This window comes from Mustela putorius, unplaced genomic scaffold, assembly GCF_011764305.1.
Source record: "Mustela putorius furo isolate JIRA1106 unplaced genomic scaffold, ASM1176430v1.1 tig00003853_pilon_pilon_pilon, whole genome shotgun sequence".
NCBI classification, from domain to species: domain Eukaryota; kingdom Metazoa; phylum Chordata; class Mammalia; order Carnivora; family Mustelidae; genus Mustela; species Mustela putorius.
The window spans coordinates 75,840,161-75,858,811 of record NW_025422005.1 but is presented as its reverse complement, the minus strand read 5'-3'; the positions used below and the strand labels follow the sequence as shown (position 1 = coordinate 75,858,811).

General features: G+C 42.5%; 1 non-coding gene across 1 annotated transcript; it reads left to right on the top strand.

The window, feature by feature from the left end:
- Nucleotides 1–12,134: 12,134 nt before the first annotated feature.
- LOC123387471 lies at nt 12,135–12,353 on the top strand. The gene has a single exon (XR_006601918.1). It is a non-coding gene; the product is annotated as a small nucleolar RNA U3 (small nucleolar RNA).
- The last annotated feature ends 6,298 nt before the right edge of the window (nt 12,354–18,651 follow it).

Here is an 18,651-nt window from a genome sequence, read left to right as displayed (position 1 = left end):
TATGTGTCATGCTAAGAATGAGTTGCATTACTCTATTTCTTCTACTTATTCCTAACATTAACTCAATGCAGATGATATGTTGTCATTATTCTCATTTTACAGTGAAGGGAGCATAAACAGAGGATGATTAGCTCAGAGCTGGGGTCCAAATCAGAGTTGGTCTGAGTCCAGAACCCACACTGCTACTGTCTGGCGACAGTTTTCCACATGAGGACATAGAGAGCACTAGAACGGGAGTGTCAAAGAGAGGTAAGAGGGCAGCAGAAACAAACTTGTCCTGCTCTGTGATTTTGCAAGAATAAAAATTATAATTGTGTGCATTAATCTGGACATGTGTGCTGGAGGCCACTCTACTAGGAATATAGATGTCAAATGCCCCAGGATTTACCCTCCCACCCCCACACACCAGCCCAGTCCCAGAGGTGCAACTCTTATCTATGTGGGAAGGGCTGGACTCAGCCCTGGGTGTTTCCCATTCTGGATAGCCTGTGGAAACAGATCCTGTTCTTAAACTCCTTCATGACTCAGGGCTTTCTCTATGGCAGGTTCTCCACCCCATCAGACCTAATACTCCTTTCTTACAACAAATCTTTTGTAACCCTTCCTTTGCCATCACAGAATTAAATTCTTAGATAATATAACCTGTTCACATAATTTCTGGAAAAAATAATAACACTATCGGGGTGCCTGTGTGGCTCAGTGGGTTAAGCCTCTGTCTTCGGCTCAGGTCATGATCCCAGGGTCCTAGGATCGAGCCCCGCGTTGGGCTCTCTGCTCAGCAGGGAGCCTGCTTCGTCCTCTCTCTGCCTGCTTCTCAGCCTACTTGTGATCTTTGTCAAATAAATAAATAAAATCTTTTAAAAATAATAATAATAACAACACTATCTAGGATGACCAACAGTTCTGGTTTATTTGGGACAGGAGAACTTTCTGGGGCACATGATTTTCAGCTTAATTCTTAATTATAATATATAAAAGAAATAAAATAATTAAAAATAAATTAACATGCATTAGAAGACTTTGCTTGGGCCATGTTCCATTAGAATACCCACCGAATAATGAGTTGCTTACACTTACTTACAATGAATGAGTTAAGAAATAAGAGAATGCAGGGCACCTGGGTGGCTCAGTGCACTAAGCCTCTGTCTTCAGCTCAGGTCATGACCTCAGAGTCCTGGGATGGAGCCCTGCATTGGGCTCCCTGCTTGGGGATCCTGCTTCCTTCCCTCTCTATCTGCCTGCCTCTCTGCCCACTTGTGATCTGTCAAATAAATAAATAAAATCTTAAAAAAAAAAAAAGAGGTGGGGAGTAACGGTTCACATACTTAGCCTCAAATACCCAGGAACATTATGTATTTTCATTCTCCCCAGGGGGATCTGAGCAACTAATTTACAAAGAAGTGAAATAGGATTAGAGCTAGAGCCAAGGGCTAAGAAGGTGGTAACCTAGTCCATGGGGGTGCAAAGAAGTGTTAAAAAGACTGCCAGGACAATGCAGCGGCCAGAGGCCCATCTGGAGGACCAGTTAAGTACCCAAGCCTGCCTTAAAGCCAGAAGCTGTGGAGACCATGTTTGTCTATCCTAGACTTTGAGAAGCCACTAGGGAACTCAAATTTATGAACAAATACATATGGTGCACTTTCTATATGCAAATCAAAGGATGGAAATTAAATGACTATTTCCAGCTGATCTTGTCCCTGGATTTTTCTGAGGAGATCGGAGGGCCCTGTTTTTTCATGATGTTTGGATCCCTGGATCTTTGCAGACTCTGGGTTACCAAAGGGCTGCTGCTTGAGAGAAAAGCCCAATCAATCGGGGTGCGGAGTTTAATCCTCTCCAACTTTGTTTTTTCTCTGCCCCCACCCCAACCCCTCCAACTTACATGCAGGGAATATCACTGTGGGAACAGATGCTAGAAAGAGCAAGAAGTTTGGAGTCAGGTGGACACAGGTTTGAAATCTACCCACCAATGATAATTAACAAAGACCTTAGATAATTTACATAACTCGCCTATGCTTCAGTTCCCCGCTTTTCTAATGAAGTTAATAATACTTCTGCTACAAGGCTCATATACGGACTAAGTAAAATTCCAATGTATAGAGAATGTTTAGCACACCTTTCTGGGGTTGCAAATCAAGTATTTATTTACTCACTCTTAAGTGGGAGGGTGACAATTACCTCAGAGTGGGGGAACATGATGAGGGTTCCTGTAGAAAATAGCAAAGCAGAGACAGGAAGGAGGATACAAAAGTGACTAAAGCAGGAAGAGGTCACAGCTGAGTTATCAAGTAGGCTAAAATTACCTTGATTCATAATCGGTACTAGGGGCCCCTGGTACAGCTCAGTGACTGGGCTTGGGTTTTGTATTCAGAAAACCTGGCTTCTCGTCCCAGCTCTGCTGCCCGCCAGTGAGCTGGGGGAAGGCACTTCACGTCTCAGTCTCCTTACAGGTAAAATGGCATTAATAATATCTGGCTTATTGTGAAAATATACTGAGATATAGGAAGAAAGGCCCCTGGCTCCCAGAACAACTCTTATACTCTTAGTAGCTCCCTTTAACGAGTGGGGAGCTGCTGAGCCAGTGTCTGAACAGGCAGGGCCAATGAACATGACTTCACTTATTTATTAGCATTTCAGCCAGGATAGGCCAGAGTATGCTGTGGTTAGAAGGTACCCTAAAATTTCAGTGGCTTAAATATGAAGATTTCTTTCTTTCTTTCTTTCTTTTTTTTAAGTAGACTCCACACCCAACATGGGACTTGAACTCACGACCCTGAGATCCAAAGTCATAAGCTCCATGGACTGAGCTAGCCAAACACCCTGGAGATTTATCTATCTATCTATCTATTTATTTAAAGATTTTATTTATTTGTCAGAGAGAGAGAGTGAGCAAGAGTGAGAGAGAACACAAGCCAGGGGACTGGCAGGCAGAGAGGGAGAAGCAAGCTCCCTGCTCAGCAAGGAGCCTGAGGCAGGACTGGATGCCAGGACTCTGGGATCATGACCTGAGCTGAAGGCAGAGGCTTAGTTGACTGAGCCACCCAGGGAAGATTTATTTCTTATTTGTATCTTATTTGCCCTACTTCCTAGCATGGTCAGGGGGGTGCCCTATTCCATACCATTGTCGTCTTTACCCCAGGCCCCAGGCTGACAAAGCAGCCACTAACTGGAATATGGCTGGTTGCTATGACAAGAAAAAGATAAGAAAGGGAAGCATCCTGACTTCCAAAGTTTCCACTCACATTTCCCTGGCCAAAGCGAGGCACATGGTGATACCTTCAAGTGGGTGGGAAAGTACAACCCACCATATGTCAGGAAGGAAAGAGAACAAGAATATTTGTGAACAGCCTTAATGACTACTGTAGTTAAGGAGCAAAGACTTCAGAACGATTTAATTATCTCTTTTCCCAGAGAAAGTCTTGCCATGAATTTTCTTGTTGAGAATTGGCATGTTACCAAGGATATGTTTTTCTTTTCTTGATGAAAATAAATTATTAGCAAATAATCTTGCTGAGTTGTTGCACTTTTCACAATATTTTCGGTTGCTATGCCCACTGCTGGGGTTAACTACACTAAGTGAATTTCTGGAGGCTTCTTTATTGTAGTCAAGAAGATGGCCTTTTCATCATCCATGGATCTCTTCCTCTTGCCCATGGAATACAGGTGTAGCTCCTTTATATTTTTCCTAATCATATTTTGAAACCCCAAATTTCTGACAGCAGGAAAAACATTGAACACTCTGTCAGAAACCATGGATTTGCAATGGCCTGTGTTTTTATATGTATTTCCCACGAAGTGTTGACTCTCTTGTGACTCAGAAGTGTGGGAAAATAATGCTCCCTCCCCACTTTATAACATATGGGCATTTCTCAGATCCTTCTTCTCTAGGAAGGCTTCCTAAAACGTGGGAGGTATCTTAGTTCCCTTCTGCTGCGTAACAAGTGACCCCAATGCTTGTAGTGTAAAAGAACAATAAGCATTGCTATTTCCTACAATTTTTGTGAGACATAAATTCGGAAGTAACGGAGCTAGAAATTTTGGATCAAGGTCGCTGGGAAGTTGCAGTTAAGATGTCAGCCAGGGCTGCAGTTATCTAAAGACTGATCTGAGGCTAAAGGTCTGCTTCTAAGACACAGCCAAAGATCCAGTCCCACATGACTTCCCAGACTCACTCAATATGGCTGGAAATTTGGTGTTGGCTGTGGGCAGCAGGTCTCAATTCTTCCCTACACATGGCCTTTCCACAAAGCTGTTTGGGGTCCTTTCCCCTGTGTAAGTGAGCCAAGAGAGGCAAAGACTGAAGCTGTACTATTTTTTATGACTGAAACTCAAACTCACACACGGTCACTTGCACAGTGTTCTAGCCCACATACAGGGTAACATGGAGGGCATTATACACAGTGTGAATACCAGGAGGTAAGGATTATTGGAGGCTGGCTATCACAGGAAGTAAGGCAAGAATTCTTTCAATTCACTTGAAGTCCACTCCAGATATAGAAATAAAAATTACAAATAAGTTCTAAGAAGGCAAAAACTTTTTTTTTCTTTTTGTGGTGCTTACCCTTTTGGACATGACCGAACATACTAGATTCTTGATAAATGTTGGTGTAATTAGTAGATAAGACAAGAAATCAGGAAAACTTTAAAGTCTCTCAGTAAAACATTGTAAATACTATATTTTTTTGGTTTCGAGTAAGGCAGACAAATGCCTGGGATATGTGGTATACGATGCATTATCACAATGTAGATACCAAATAAACACTGAGGAAATAAGATTCACTAAGTCTACTCCAAGCTGGCCCAAATTCCTGAACTTTTAGAAGTATGAGTTCATCAGGAAGGCAAAGTAGCATGTGTAATAGACTTGGAAGAAAAAAAAAATCAGGCGAAGTCAGATGAGAACCCATCCTTTAACCTCAGTAGGGCCCCAGTCTCCCTACTTAAAATAGTGGAGGTTTGCACTAAATGATATCAAAGGCAATTCTAGCATGAACGTTCTGACATTTCTTGACCTCAGTTTAAATTTCACTATACATTTAAAGGTAGGCCTATGAGAAATGATTTTTGATCAACTTTATTGATTAGATAGTTCTTCCATCTGTGCTTGGTTTGAGGCTAAAATATATACACAGGTCTGGGTTTGCTTAAAGTCTATGGGGTCAATTATTAAGTCTATTTGTATAAAAATTCCAGAAGCCGGACGCCTGGGTGGCTCAGTGGGTTGGGCCTCTGCCTTTGGCTCAGGTCATGATCTCAGGGTCCTGGGATCAAGGCCCGCATCGGGCTCTCTGCTCAGCGGGGAGCCTGCTTCCCTCTCTCTCTCTCTCTCTCTCTCTCTGCCTCTCTGCCTGCTTGTGATCTCTCTGTCAAATAAATAAAATTAAAAAAAAAAAAATTCCAGAAGCTTCCTGGGAAAGAATTTACCCTAATGGAAGTGAGAGTGTGGTTCAGAAAACAATTTCTTAAAATTTGGAAGGGAGGGGTGCCTGGATAGCTCAGTCGTTAAGTGTCTATCTTTGGCTCAGGTCATGAATCATGGTCCTGGGATCCACCCCCTCATGGGGGCTACCTGCTCATCAGGAAGCCTGCTTCTCCCCCTCCCACTCCCCCTGCCTGTGTTCCCTCTCTTGCTGTGTTTCTCTCTGTCAAATAAATAAATAAAATCTTAAAACAACAACAACAACAACACAAAATTGGAAGGGAAAGGTGATTTTAGAATCAGCCTTATCGTAGCAAATTATCCAATATGGTAGCATGTATTCACTCACGTTCATGTACCCAAGAGATGGGCTGAAATTAAAGCAGATGTATTAAAAATCTGCAGCAGGTTTTTCACATATCACCTAAAGCTGAACGTAACACTCTAAGAGTGGTTGGACCACAAAGGAAGAGAATGCAAACATTCCCTTGCCTGGGCTTTAGAAAGCTAGAAGTTTATTTGCGGGTTGCGGGGGGTGTGCACTTTGTCACCTCTTGATTCACAGTGATCCAGTAATAATCAAAACTTCACACAGTGTACTCACCACATCTTCACCTGGACTTTGCAGTAAACATCCTCATGTTAGAATCATCCCATTGTGGGGCACCTGGGTGGCTCAGTGGGTTAAGCCGCTGCCTTTGGCTCAGGTCATGATCTCAGGGTCCTGGGATTGAGTCCCGCATCGGGCTCTCTGCTCAGCAGGGAGCCTGCTTCCTCCTCTCTCTCTCTGCCTGCCTCTCTGCCTACTTGTGATCTCTCTCTGTCAAATAAATAAATAAAATCTTTAAAAAAAAAAAAGAATCATCTCATTGTTCTTAGTCCAGGTGTCTTTGGATCCTGCTTTTTTCTGCCTCTTAGGCATGGTGGTGTTTCAGCTAACGTTCCCAGACTCCTCCTGCTACTCCCTCCGGTTTGATCTCTTGCTGCATTGACCATAAGCCACAGGAGCCCCCTGGCATAGGTCACACAAGTCAGCCTCCACAGAGAGCAGGGTGGACAGTGAAGAATGTATCTGAAGGAACAAGGGCAAGATATTCAGCACAAGTGGACTTTTCTGGGTCATTAATGAAAATGTAGAAACTTCCAGCACTATGAATAGAAATCTCTTGCATAACCACTAGAAATGTTGCATTGAATATTGATCTATTACTCTGAAACACACGTATGGTGTAATATCAGCATATGGTGATGTATGGTATAATATCCGTATGGTGTAATATCACAAGGAATATTCTCTTTTGGGGTGTCTTTTTTAATTTTAATTTTTATTTTAAGTAGGCTCCACACCCAACATGGGGTTTGAACTCATGAGCCCAAGATCAAGAGTTGCATTCTCGGGGCGCCTGGGTGGCTCAATGGTTAAGCCTCTGCCTTCAGCTTGGATCCTGATCCCAGGGTTCTAGGATCAGGGCCCACATCAGGTTCCCTGCTCAGCAGAAAGTCTCTTTCTCCCTCTCTCTCTCTCTCTCTCTCTGCCTCTCCTCTGCTCATACTCTCTCTCAAATAAATAAAAATAAACATCTTTTTAAAAGTTGTATAATGAGGGGCACCTGGGTGGCTCAGTGGTTAAGCCTCTGCCTTCAGCTCAGGTCATGATCTCAGGGTTCTGGGAGGCTCAAGCTCTCTGCTCGGCAGGGAGCTTGCTTTCCCCTCTCTCTCTGCCTGCCTCTCTGCCTACTTGTGATCTCTCTGTCAAATAATACATAAAATCTTAAAAAAAAAAAAAAAAAAGAAGAAGAGTTGCATTCTCTACCCACTGAGCCAGCCAGGTGCCCCTAAAAAGAATATTCTTAACATACTAATACCTCCATCTCCTAGTACTGTCTTTTTAAAAGTTTTATTAAGATATAATTCATTAATTCAGTGTATAAATCAATGGATTTTGGTCTATTCACAGCGATGCAACCATCACAACATTCAATTTTTGAACATTTTCATCAAATGATGAAACATTTCCCCAAAGAAACGGCATGTTCATTATCATTCACCCTTCATTCCTCCTCAAACACCCCCAGCCTCTGGCAACCACTAATCTCCTTTCTGTCTCTACAGATTTGCCTATTCTGGACATTTCACATAAATAGAATTATACAAAATGTGGTTTTTTTATGTTTGGCTTCTTCCACTAAGCATACTGTCTTCAAGAGTTCAGCCATGTTGCAGTATATATCAGGGATTCATTTCTTTTTACTGCCAAGTGATAGCTTAGGAACGTTCACGTGCAAGTTTCTGTGTGATCATACATTTTCCTTTCTCCTAGGTAGATGCCTAGAAGTAGAATTGCTCCACTCATATGGATCACATGGTAACTCTGTGTTTAACCTTTTCAGGAACTGCCAGATTGCTTTCCAAAGTGTCTGCACCATTTTACATGTCTACAAGCAGTGTACAGTGTTTCCATTTCTCCATATCCTTGCCAACACCTGTTACTTGTCATTTTCATGACGGCCATCCTAGTGTATGTGTAGTATCTCCTTGTAGCTGAGTTTGCATCTCTGATTGCTAAAGACGCTGAGCATCTTCTTGCTCTTACTTCTTGTTAGCATATCTTCTTTAAGGATATGTCCATTTGGGGCACATGGCTAGCTCAGAGGAACACGAGACTCTTGATTTGGGGGTCATGAGTTCAAGCCCCATGTTGGGTGTAGAGATTGCTTAAGTAAATAAAGTTTTTAAAAAATGTCCATTCAGGTCTGCTGCCCATTTTTAAAAATTATGTTATGTGATTTTTATTATTGAATTGTAAGGGTTCTTTACATATTTTAGATATATGTCTCTTATATGTACGGTTTCCAAAACTTTCTCCCATGGTGTGGGTTCTCATTTCACTTTGTTGATGGTGTCCTTTGAACCACAAAGTTTTTAATTTTGATGACGTCCAAATAATCTTTTTTTTTCTTTTATTTTTTGCAAGTACTTTTGGAGTTACATTCTAGTGCTGTTTTGAAAGCTACTTTTACTTAGCTTCCTGTTCAGGTTTAGAAAAATAGTTCCGATTTCCCTTTCCTGCTCTGAGTTACTTAGAATAGTAGAAGCTAATATTTACTAAGCACTTACTATGTGCCAGGTTTTTGTCAAGAGTTCAGACAGCTTGGGTAACCAGCCCAGGGGCCCAGGGCTAGTAGGGATTAATCCGATCTGATTCTGGAGCCCATACTTCACTGTCCTACTAAACGTATCTTCCTCATCTTGACATTTGTCTCATTTTTGCAGGAGAAAAAAAGCAGTGTATCTGCTGTTGGTGTTGGACAAGCTACTCTGTCCATGTTCTTTGTTCCTTTCCCTCCCCTGAGGTGAGTCCTCTGCCCCACCCTTCCTAGGACTGCCAGAATCTACAAAGTCTCCAACACACACACATACTTGTCCAAAAAGGCAAAACAACACCCTCGTTCGTGACACAGAATAGCAAGGCCCTGATGCCACAATGCAGCTGCACTTACCCTTTCCTTTAGTTGTGATAGTGTCTCGGGTCTGACGTCCAGGAGCAGCTCTGACACTCCTTGGAAGTGAATTCCACTTGGGGTTGCCTGGGAACTCGAACTGAAAGCCTCCGAGTTTCAAACAGATCAATGCCAAGTCTTACCGCGTGGAGCAATCAATGACAGAAGCAAGTCAGAGGAGCCCCTCAGTTCTTCCTCCCACTCTGACAATATTGATGTTTAGATTTCTGCTTTAGGTTTTCTACATAAATGAGCTCAGAAGGATGTAACAGGAGGCCACAAGCATCTTCTCCCATACCCTGTCCCCTTTCCCACTGTATCTAATTGCCTATGGAAGCCATTTGGAACTTCTTCAGAATGTCTCTCAGACTCAGCCTCATTCTCTTGCTTCAGCCTTCTTGCCACTGCACCTGTTCAGGTCCTTCTGGTCACTCAGGTGAACGAATTGGAATCATTTCAAAGTCCCTTCTTCAATCTAATTGAAATGAAATAAACTATCTCTTCATGGTTGTTTTCCTCAGTAGATTATGAGATCTATGGTCAGAGACCAAAGAATTAATTTCCCCAGAAATAAGTTTAGAGGGTCTACCATCTAAAGGCGTTTCATTAGGGGCACCTGTGTGGCTCAGTCAGTTGTGTCTGCCTTCGGCTCAGGTCATGATCCCAGGGTCATAAAATTGAGCTCCACATCAGGCTCCCTGCTCAGCAGGGAGTTTGCTTCTCCCTCTCCCTCTGTTTCTGCCCCTGCTTGTGCTCTCTCTGGATCTATCATAAATGAATGAATGAATGAATAAATAAATAAATAAATAAATCTTTTTTTTTTTTTAAAGTGGAGCATTTAATTAGCATTTATAGAAAGAATACTCATGCCATAATGTGCCCAGCATCTATAGTCATGATTAACTGTCACATGAACTATGAAGTATGTGGGCTTTGCTAACGTTTGAAGAGGGGGACCAAGCCAAAGTAGACATCTTGTCTGATAATTTGCGGGGGCAGTCTGCTGGCTTGTAAACTCCCTTTTATCTTAGTTAGGGGAGAGTCTGGAGTGGGTCCCTGTTAGACCCATCTCTACCCAGGTTCACCTGGCAAGTTAGTTGTGTTTCCTAAACACATCCACACCCAATTTTGTGGGCCTAAACACCCCCTGAACACTGACAAAAGTGTAACCAAAAAAGTTCTGTGAGGGCTGCAAAATCATTCCTAGTAGGAGAACCAGTAGTGATATCCTGTCTTAGTAACCTGTTCGCTATGACCTTGTGGGGAAAGGTGGAGAGGAGCAGATAGGACAGGGGCCCACACTGAGCCTCTGGGACCTATATACCACATGGATGTGCCTCCCCAGGCCTCTGTCATCCTCCTCACATCCTCTAAGTTGCCTAGGTAACACCCCCATCCCTTTGCCACAGAAAACTGCTCCGATTCTTTACAAGAGGAAGCAGTCCCAAGTTGCTGCTGTCTCTTCTTAAGTGCAAAATTAATGCCTTGGGCTTCAGCTGGATGCTTAATGGAAGACTTCCTCTGCCCAGCCTGCTGCTAGCTCTCACACAGAACAAACATGGGCCGGACATGTAGTAGAACACATGGGGACCCTCAATGCTTCTCCCCTCTTAGGCAGTGAAGTCTGCAGACAGAGGCAAGTTTCATCCTGAATTACCTAAGGACAGATGTCTCTCCGTGGTCAGTATTACTCATCTTCCAAAGATAATGTAGGCCAGTAACACAGGAGCAAAGTATTTTTCAGGCACTAACATGTTTTTCACCTGGCCCTATGATGAAAACTTTGGCATTATTGTGGTAAAGTAGTTTTTGTTTCCTTCCTGGATTTATTTCATCACAAAAGTCCCTTGTTAGTTGAGGATGTTTGTTTACTTCCTATGATAGAATTTGTTGATCCCCAAATCTCTCCCCAGATGGGGCGGGGGCGGGGAGGATCACTTTTTATCCTGCCACAGCAGTAAATAAAAACTTAAAAGTTCGCCTGTAGAAGTAGCAAGATAATTGCAAAGGGAATGTTTATGGATTCAGGGCCTTGATCTATGAAGCGTCCTTCAGAAACTGACATCTTCAATTTCAAAGGAAATTGTGAGATTCCTAACCAACATGTGTCTCTTTGCCTAGGGGCTAGACTTGTCCCCCTCCATTTCCAGCTCACTATCAGCAAGATGAAAGAAACCAATCTAAGATTTCTAGAAGATTCTTGGAATTCAATGTAATTCAATTAACATTAACATCTACTGAGTATCTGCTATGTGCAGTATTGAGTGATAAAAATGCAATTCTGTACCATTCAGGTAGAAATTCCCATGGTTTCTATAACCTGCTTTGAGAAAGGTTGACACAAACAGTATTATTTCTTTTGCCTTGTCAACCTAACACTAAAGGAAGAAAACATTTTCCCAAAATGATTTATCCTAAAAACCCTGAGCCCTACAGGGGATTCTCATGGGATAGGTCACTGGGGTTTACAGAAAAGCATTCCAAATTCCTTCTATGCTTTCCTTCACTAGTGACTTCACTTAACCTTGACAGTGACAAAGAAACTTCTTGAAGGAAAAATAACTTTAAAAGAGAAAAAAAAAAGGATTTGAACAATAATTCAATCTTAACATTCTTCCAGGAGGAAATATATGAGTATTTTAATGGTACCAGAAAATGTATTAAAAGAGGCTCAACTGGAAAAAGAAAATGTAACTTTTTCTTAAACTCTTTCAAATGACAGAAATTATTCATGGGAATCCAAAAAGGAGCAGTCTCTGAGGGTAAAACACTGCTATTTTACTGGTAGGTCTTTAGAAATACCCTAACTTTCCATTCATCCCTGTTCTAAGAAATCAACTTCCATGGGAAAATTCCAGGCTTAGGCAAAAGAGTCTATTTAACTTACATTATAATGCAAAATTTTGTCTGCCAGAGAACCTCCATCACCTATCAGGGTAGCCACTGCTTCTCTCTTTTTCTTTAAAATGATACATTACTGGGGTGCCTGGGTGGCTCAGTGGGTTGGGCTTCTGCCTTTGGCTCAGGTCAGGATCTCAGAGTCCTGGGATCAAACTCCGCATCGGGTTCTCTGCTCTGGCAGGGAGCCTACTTCCCCCTCTTTCTCTGCCTGCCTCTCTGCCTACTTGTGATTTCTGTCAAATAAATAAATAAAATGTTTTTAAAAAATAAGAATAAAATGATACATTACCAAATGTTTCTGAATTTTCAGATGCAAGATCATATTTTCAGGCATCATTTCTATAGTTACTAGAGAAGTTTCCCTGATCATGTAGAGCACTGGAAACCATGGGGAAAAGAGGTAGTGTTCTCTCTTGAGGGTTAAACTGTCTCTTACTGTTGCTTCTGCCACTGACATTCTTTTTTTCTTCTTCTTTTTTTTAAGATTTTTATTTTCATTTATTTGACAGAGAAAGCAAGAGAGCACAAGCAGGCAAAAGCAGCAGAGGGAGAGGGAGAAGCAGTCTCCCCACTGAGCAGGGAGCCCAAGGTGGGGCTCAATCCCAGGTCCCTGGGATCATGAGCTGAGCTGAAGGCAGACCCTTAACAACTGAGCCACCCAGGCGCCCCTACCACTGACATCCATCACTGATGATCTTTCTTCTCTTCCTTTGTGAGAGGGAGGAGGAGAGTGGCTTTGTGAGAGAGAGCACCCTGAGTGGCTAAGAAGGTAGAAAGAAGGAAAGAGAGAGAAAGAGAGAGAAGGAAGGAAGGGAGGAGAGAGGAAAGGAGAGAGAGAGAAAGAGAGCAAGGAGGGAGGGAGGGAAGGAATTCTCAGTCGCATTGGCCCTTCTGCCTTGATTCTAATGTCAGATTCTAAATGAAATTTACACCAGTACGCACACAAACAGAGGCTGTATTTTTTTTTTTTAAGATTTTATTTATTCACTTGACAGACAGAGATCACAGGTAGGCAGAGAGGCAGGCAGAGAGAGAGGAAGGGAAGCAGGCTCCCCGCCCAGCAGAGAAGCCGGATGCGGGGCTCAATCCCAGGACCCTGAGATCATGACCTGAGCCAAAGGCAAAAGTTTAACCCACTGAGCCACCCACGCACCCCCAAACAGAGGCTTTAGAAGTAAGAATCATTCTAGATGATTTTCCCTTTTCAATTTACCAAAAATACAAGTTTTGATTTTCTTGTTTTTGCTTTGGGTTTACATCTGAGGACATGGTGTCACCTGGTATTTATCGATCAGAACATAAATCCAGGTGACTTCCTTAATTCCCTTTCCCGTCTCCCCTATATCTGATTCAGGCACTTGTCCTTCGGCTCTGCCGCTGTATCACCATCCAAGCTGACTCCTGCTCCCGATGTCCATTGCTGCAGTCCAGGTCCCAGCCAGCAACATCTCACATGAGGACTGGTTTCCTAAAATCTCACTCTGGTTTCCTAAAATCTCTTCTCCTTCTTCTCTCGCTACCCGCTCCCCTAAAATGCATTATTGCCATAGTTATCAGGTTTACCTTCAAGAGCTTAAATCTGATCATGTTACTTGATATGGGAAACAAAAGCAGAAGAAAAATTATTATGTTTCCTTACTACCTACAGCCCATTGACAAGTCTTTGAAACAGGCAGAGAGACTTTCCTCCAGGGACACAACTGCTTCAATATTGATACTTTGCTAAGCCAAAAGACAATCTTATCCCAAACCCCAGGATCCTGTAAGTCTGTTTTAACATACAAAAACTGCTTCAGAAACTTTCTTTATCTCTACCGCCCACTCCACACCCACACCAAGATACATGTTGGCAATCATCCCCCAAGCAAACGATGCATTGATAAACATCCGAAGGGTCTCATGACTCAGGTTTTATTAGGCAGTAATAAATGACCTTTTCCCATCAATAGCTAGCCCCCTCAAGGTCCCGGAAACTTTGTTTCCAAAATTCCTTAGAGACTTACACTATCCCTAACCTCCTCCCAACTTGAAAGTATGTAATGGGCCACTTCTCAGGACCCCAGTACAACTCTTTCTGCCCACAGGTCCTATGCCTGTGCTTTAATAAAACCACCTTTTTGCACCAAAGATATCTCAAGAGTTCTTTCTTCGCCGTCAGCCTCAAACCCTAACGTCTTTCCTACACCATTACTCTTCATCCCCTGGACATCTTCTGTGTCTCCCATTACACTAAAATAAAATGAGACTTTCTGGCCTAGAAGGCCCTGCATGATTTGGCCTACTTCTTTGACCTTCTTGTGTATTCCTCTCCCTTACTCACTGCTCCTAGCCTCTATCAAACAGTATTTCTCTAACCCAAACGTCAAACTTTTTCTCACCTCCGCACCTATGCAAATGCTATTTATTCTTTCTGGAGGTCTCTTTAGATTCTTCTCATTGTCCTTTCTACCCCACAGGTGCTTCAAGGACTAGCACCAGAGGGATCACTTGGGACCTTATAAGAAAGAATCCCACTCTTAATCTCACAAAACAAACTGAGGGTTGCTGGGGGGAGGGGGGTTGGGGGAAAGGGGTTGGGTTATGGACACTGGGGAGGGTATGTGCTATGGTGAGTGCTGTGAAGTGTGTAAACCTGGTGATTCACCTACCTATACCCTGGGGGATAAAAATATATTATATGTTTATAAAAAATAAAAAATTAAAAAGAAAAGAAAAGAAAGAATCCCAGGCACAACCCCCACCTACTAAATTATAATCTGCACTCAAACCACTTGATTCATATGCAAATTATAGTTAGAGAAGGTCTAGTTTATTACCTCCTCTGAAAGGCTTAGCTGACCCTCAATCCAAATTAGCTTCCTAGATCACTTGCCATTACACCTTGTATTTGTTTTGTTTTTTTCTTTTTTTAAGATTGTATTTATTTGACAGACAGAGATCACAAGTAGGCAGAGAGGCAGCCAGAGAGAGAGGATGGGGGAAGTAGGCTCCTTGCTGAGCAGAGAGCCCACCACCGGGGCTTGATCCCAAGACCCTGAGATCATGACCTGAGCTGAAGGCAGAGGCTTTAACCCACTGAGCCACCCAGGCACCCCTGTATTTGGTTTTTTTTTTTTTTTTTTTTTTTTTCTGATGGCAGTTAACTTTATTTTTTTTAAGATTTATTTATTTATTTCAGAGAGAGAGTAGGGTGGGGAGGGACAGAGGGAGAGAAAGAAAGAATCCCAACCAGACTTCCCACTGAGCACGCCCAACGTGCTGCTCGATCCCATGACCCTGAGATCATGACCTGAGCTGAAACCAAGAGTCAGATGCTTAGCTGACTGAGCCACCCAGATGCGCTGGCAGTTACCTTTAGATGAAAATATTTGTTAACTAATCCCTTTATTGGTTTTTCTCCACCAGAGTGTTAGCTCTGTGAAAACCAGGGGCCATGTTTATGTTGTCCCCTACTGTTTTCCCACCTAGCCTATCTCATCCATACATATTTGATAGATAAATGAATATTCAAATACAACTTAAATCTGAAGGAGGGAAGGACAGAAAGGAGGAAAAGAAGGAGAGAGGGACGGAGGGAAGGAGAGAAGAATGGCTGGCCTTGGAAGATGCAGGATAATAAATGAAATGGATTGCACAGGACTGCCAAGGATAGGATCACAGAGGTAAGTAAGACAAGATTACAGTGGGCTTCCAGTGTGGTGTGAATTCTACAGTTTGTAGAACACTGAAGATGGACGCTTTATATTTCCTATTGTACTGTCAGGAATATATCACCAATTAAGAGTCATTAGGAAGGAAAAAAGTATGTTAACAACATGTGTATAGTCAAAAACCTCCGTCCCATGTTTCTACTTTTTCTCACACGACAATTATGTTTATGATGCCTCTGAGACCAGATGTGTGTCCCCTCGCCCCCAACATCAAGCAATTCTGTAACACCAGCTGGGTGTCCTACAAGTTATCTCAATTCTGACATCTACCTGAAGATGGCATCAGATCAGGTAAAAGGTAAGTAAGTAATGGACGGCCCCCCATTTCAAATGCCAATTTTATATAGTAGGGTCACCAGGTTACCCACAACTTCTGTTTTATGTAACTACAATTAGAGGTCCCCATGACCTCCACCCCGTGGATTTGATTATTAGCAGAACAGCTTATAGAACTCAAGGAACTATATACATTTGCCAGGTTATTAAAAGATGTGATAAAGGGGGAGCCTGGGTGGCTCAGTGGGTTAAAGCCTCTGCCTTCGGCTCAGGTCGTGATCGCAAGGTCCAGGGATCGAGCCCCACATTGGGCTCTCTGCTCAGTGGGGAGCCTGCTTCCTCCTCTCTCTCTCTTTCTGCCTGCCTCTCTGCCTACTTGTGATCTCTGTCTGTCAAATAAATAAATAAAATATTAAAAAAAAAGATGTGATAAAGGACACATATGAACAGCCAGATAAAGACGTACATAGGATACTGTCAGGGAGGGTTCCAAGTGCTTCATCCTCCGAAATAGGTGAAGGTGTTCACCAGCGTGGAAGCTTCCCAAAGCCTATACTATTGAGACTTTATGGAGACTTCCTCATGTTAAGTGCATTTCTACTGAGAGTCAAATTAGGTAATTAAACATCGGAAGTTTGTGCCTTGCAAACAGTAGGCAATCAATACTTACTGAATGAATTAAGAAAAAAAATGGTTCCTTTTCCTCATCTCTTTTAGGATGGGTAACTCTATAAACAAATGTTAACACTCTCCTGGCCAAAGATAGATGCTGTGTGGTGAGAACATTGGGGAGCACAGTTGGAAGGGAGTCTGTTAGAGCATGCCATCCCTCCCCTTGGTGTGCAGAGCAAGGAACAAGGAAGGCCTGCATGGAGAGTGCAAGAGCTGGGGGCTGGCTCGCTGGCTCAGTCAGTAGAGCATGAGTCTCTTCATCTCGGGGTTCTACATTTGGGCACCCCGTTGAGTGTAGAGGTTACTTAAAAACAAAGTCTTCCTTCTGATATGAGGAATTTGAGAGGTAGGGTGGGGAATTGTGGGGGTAGGGAAGGAAAAAAAATGAAACAAGATAGGATCAGGAGGGAGACAAACGATAAAAGACTCTTAATCTCACAAAACACACTGAGGGGGTAGCAATTTTGCTCACCTCCTTCAAAAAAGGAGTGGGGTGGGGGTGGAGAGTAGGGAGAGGGTGGCTGGGTTATGGACACTGGGGAAGGTATGTGCTATGGTGAGTGCTGTGAAGTGTGTAAGCCTGATGATTCACAGATCTTTATCCTTGGGGCAAATAATACATTATATGTTAATAAAAATAACTTAAAAAAAAGTCTTTAAAAAAAGAAAAAAAAAAGAATGCAAGAGTTATTTAGTCACACCACACCCACCTAGTTTAATGCTCTGCTGTTGCCTTCTGAGGTTTTTAATAATTTTATCTTTGAACTTGGATTTTATACATTGACGGGACCAGGAGCATGTGTGTGAGTGGAGGAGATAGGTATGAGTGTCTCCGTGTCCTCACTGATCCATTTGCATGTCACATTCTTGATGTCCCATGAGCACAGCGTTACCAGGGATCTCCACAGTGCCCGGGAGTTCAGTACTCCTCAAGGCAAGGACAAGGTAAGTGAATTCTGTCTGTGAAGAGGGGATGGGCATCCAGAGTCCTGAGAGCACTGGCTCCCCAGTTGAACCAGAATTTGATTTGAATGCAGAAAGAAAGTAATGGTGCTCTAAATGTAAAGAATGTTAGTTACTTAACAAATGACTGAAGAACCCTATCATATCCTTTCTTATTCATGTTACTTCCCTGAATTAGTCAACCACCTGTGCAAAATATGATAACATAGAAAGAAAAGGAAAGATGAAAACCCAAAGTTCTTCCTGTTTTCAAGTCTTTTCTTCCTCGTCAGTAACCAAAGGCAGTGTTGATGGAATGTGTGTCTGTGTGTCTGCGTGTGTGTGTGTGTGTGCGTGATCTGATGAAATCCAAACATTGAGTTAGTTTTGTCTGGCACTTCCACTCTCCTGGTAGAGAACCAAACCTGCATGTGTGTCTGAGCCACGAGATAGAAACTATTTGGCATGTAAGTTTAATAATACTCTTATATTGGTCTTTAAAATGTACATTGAAGGAGGTGAGCAAAATGGGTGAAGGGAAGTAGGAGACACAGGCTTTCAGTTATGGAATGAAGAAGTCACAGGAATGAAAGGCACAGCATAGGGAATAGAGCCTGTGTTACTGGAATAGTGCTGTCTGCTGTCACATGGGAGCTTCCCTTGTCACGATCACAATATAACGTACAGACTTGTCAAGTCACCATGTTGGACGCCTGAAACTAACGTAACAGGTGTGTCAACTATACCTCAACTGAAAAAAGAAAGAGAAAAGGTCATTTCATAATATAAAGATGAAAGGTACATTGTATGATCATGATGTAACATTGTAATTTAGAATGACATTAAGTAGCAAATAAAAAACACCATCACAGGTTAAGAGGAAGAATGAGGCAGAAAGGAGAAAACTTCCTACTTTAAAAATGACTGCTTTTACTCTAACCTCTAACTTGCTTCTGGCTATGGTCTGCAAGCTTTCTCTCAAGGGGCTTTTCTTAAATGAGATGATGACCTTCCTCTCTACCCTCTAAACCACCATGAACTATTTGAATATACAGAGTTGAGTACTTTCTCCATCTGCTGTGATTTCCCCTTGAGGTGAAAGTATCCTCATTAGCCAAAGCTTCTCTGAATGGAATAGCAGCCTAAAGCTTGGAAGGCAACTGTTTTCTGTTCCCTACAGGCTAAACCAAGGCTTGTTCAGACCAGAACCACCTGGCAACCACCGGTTAGA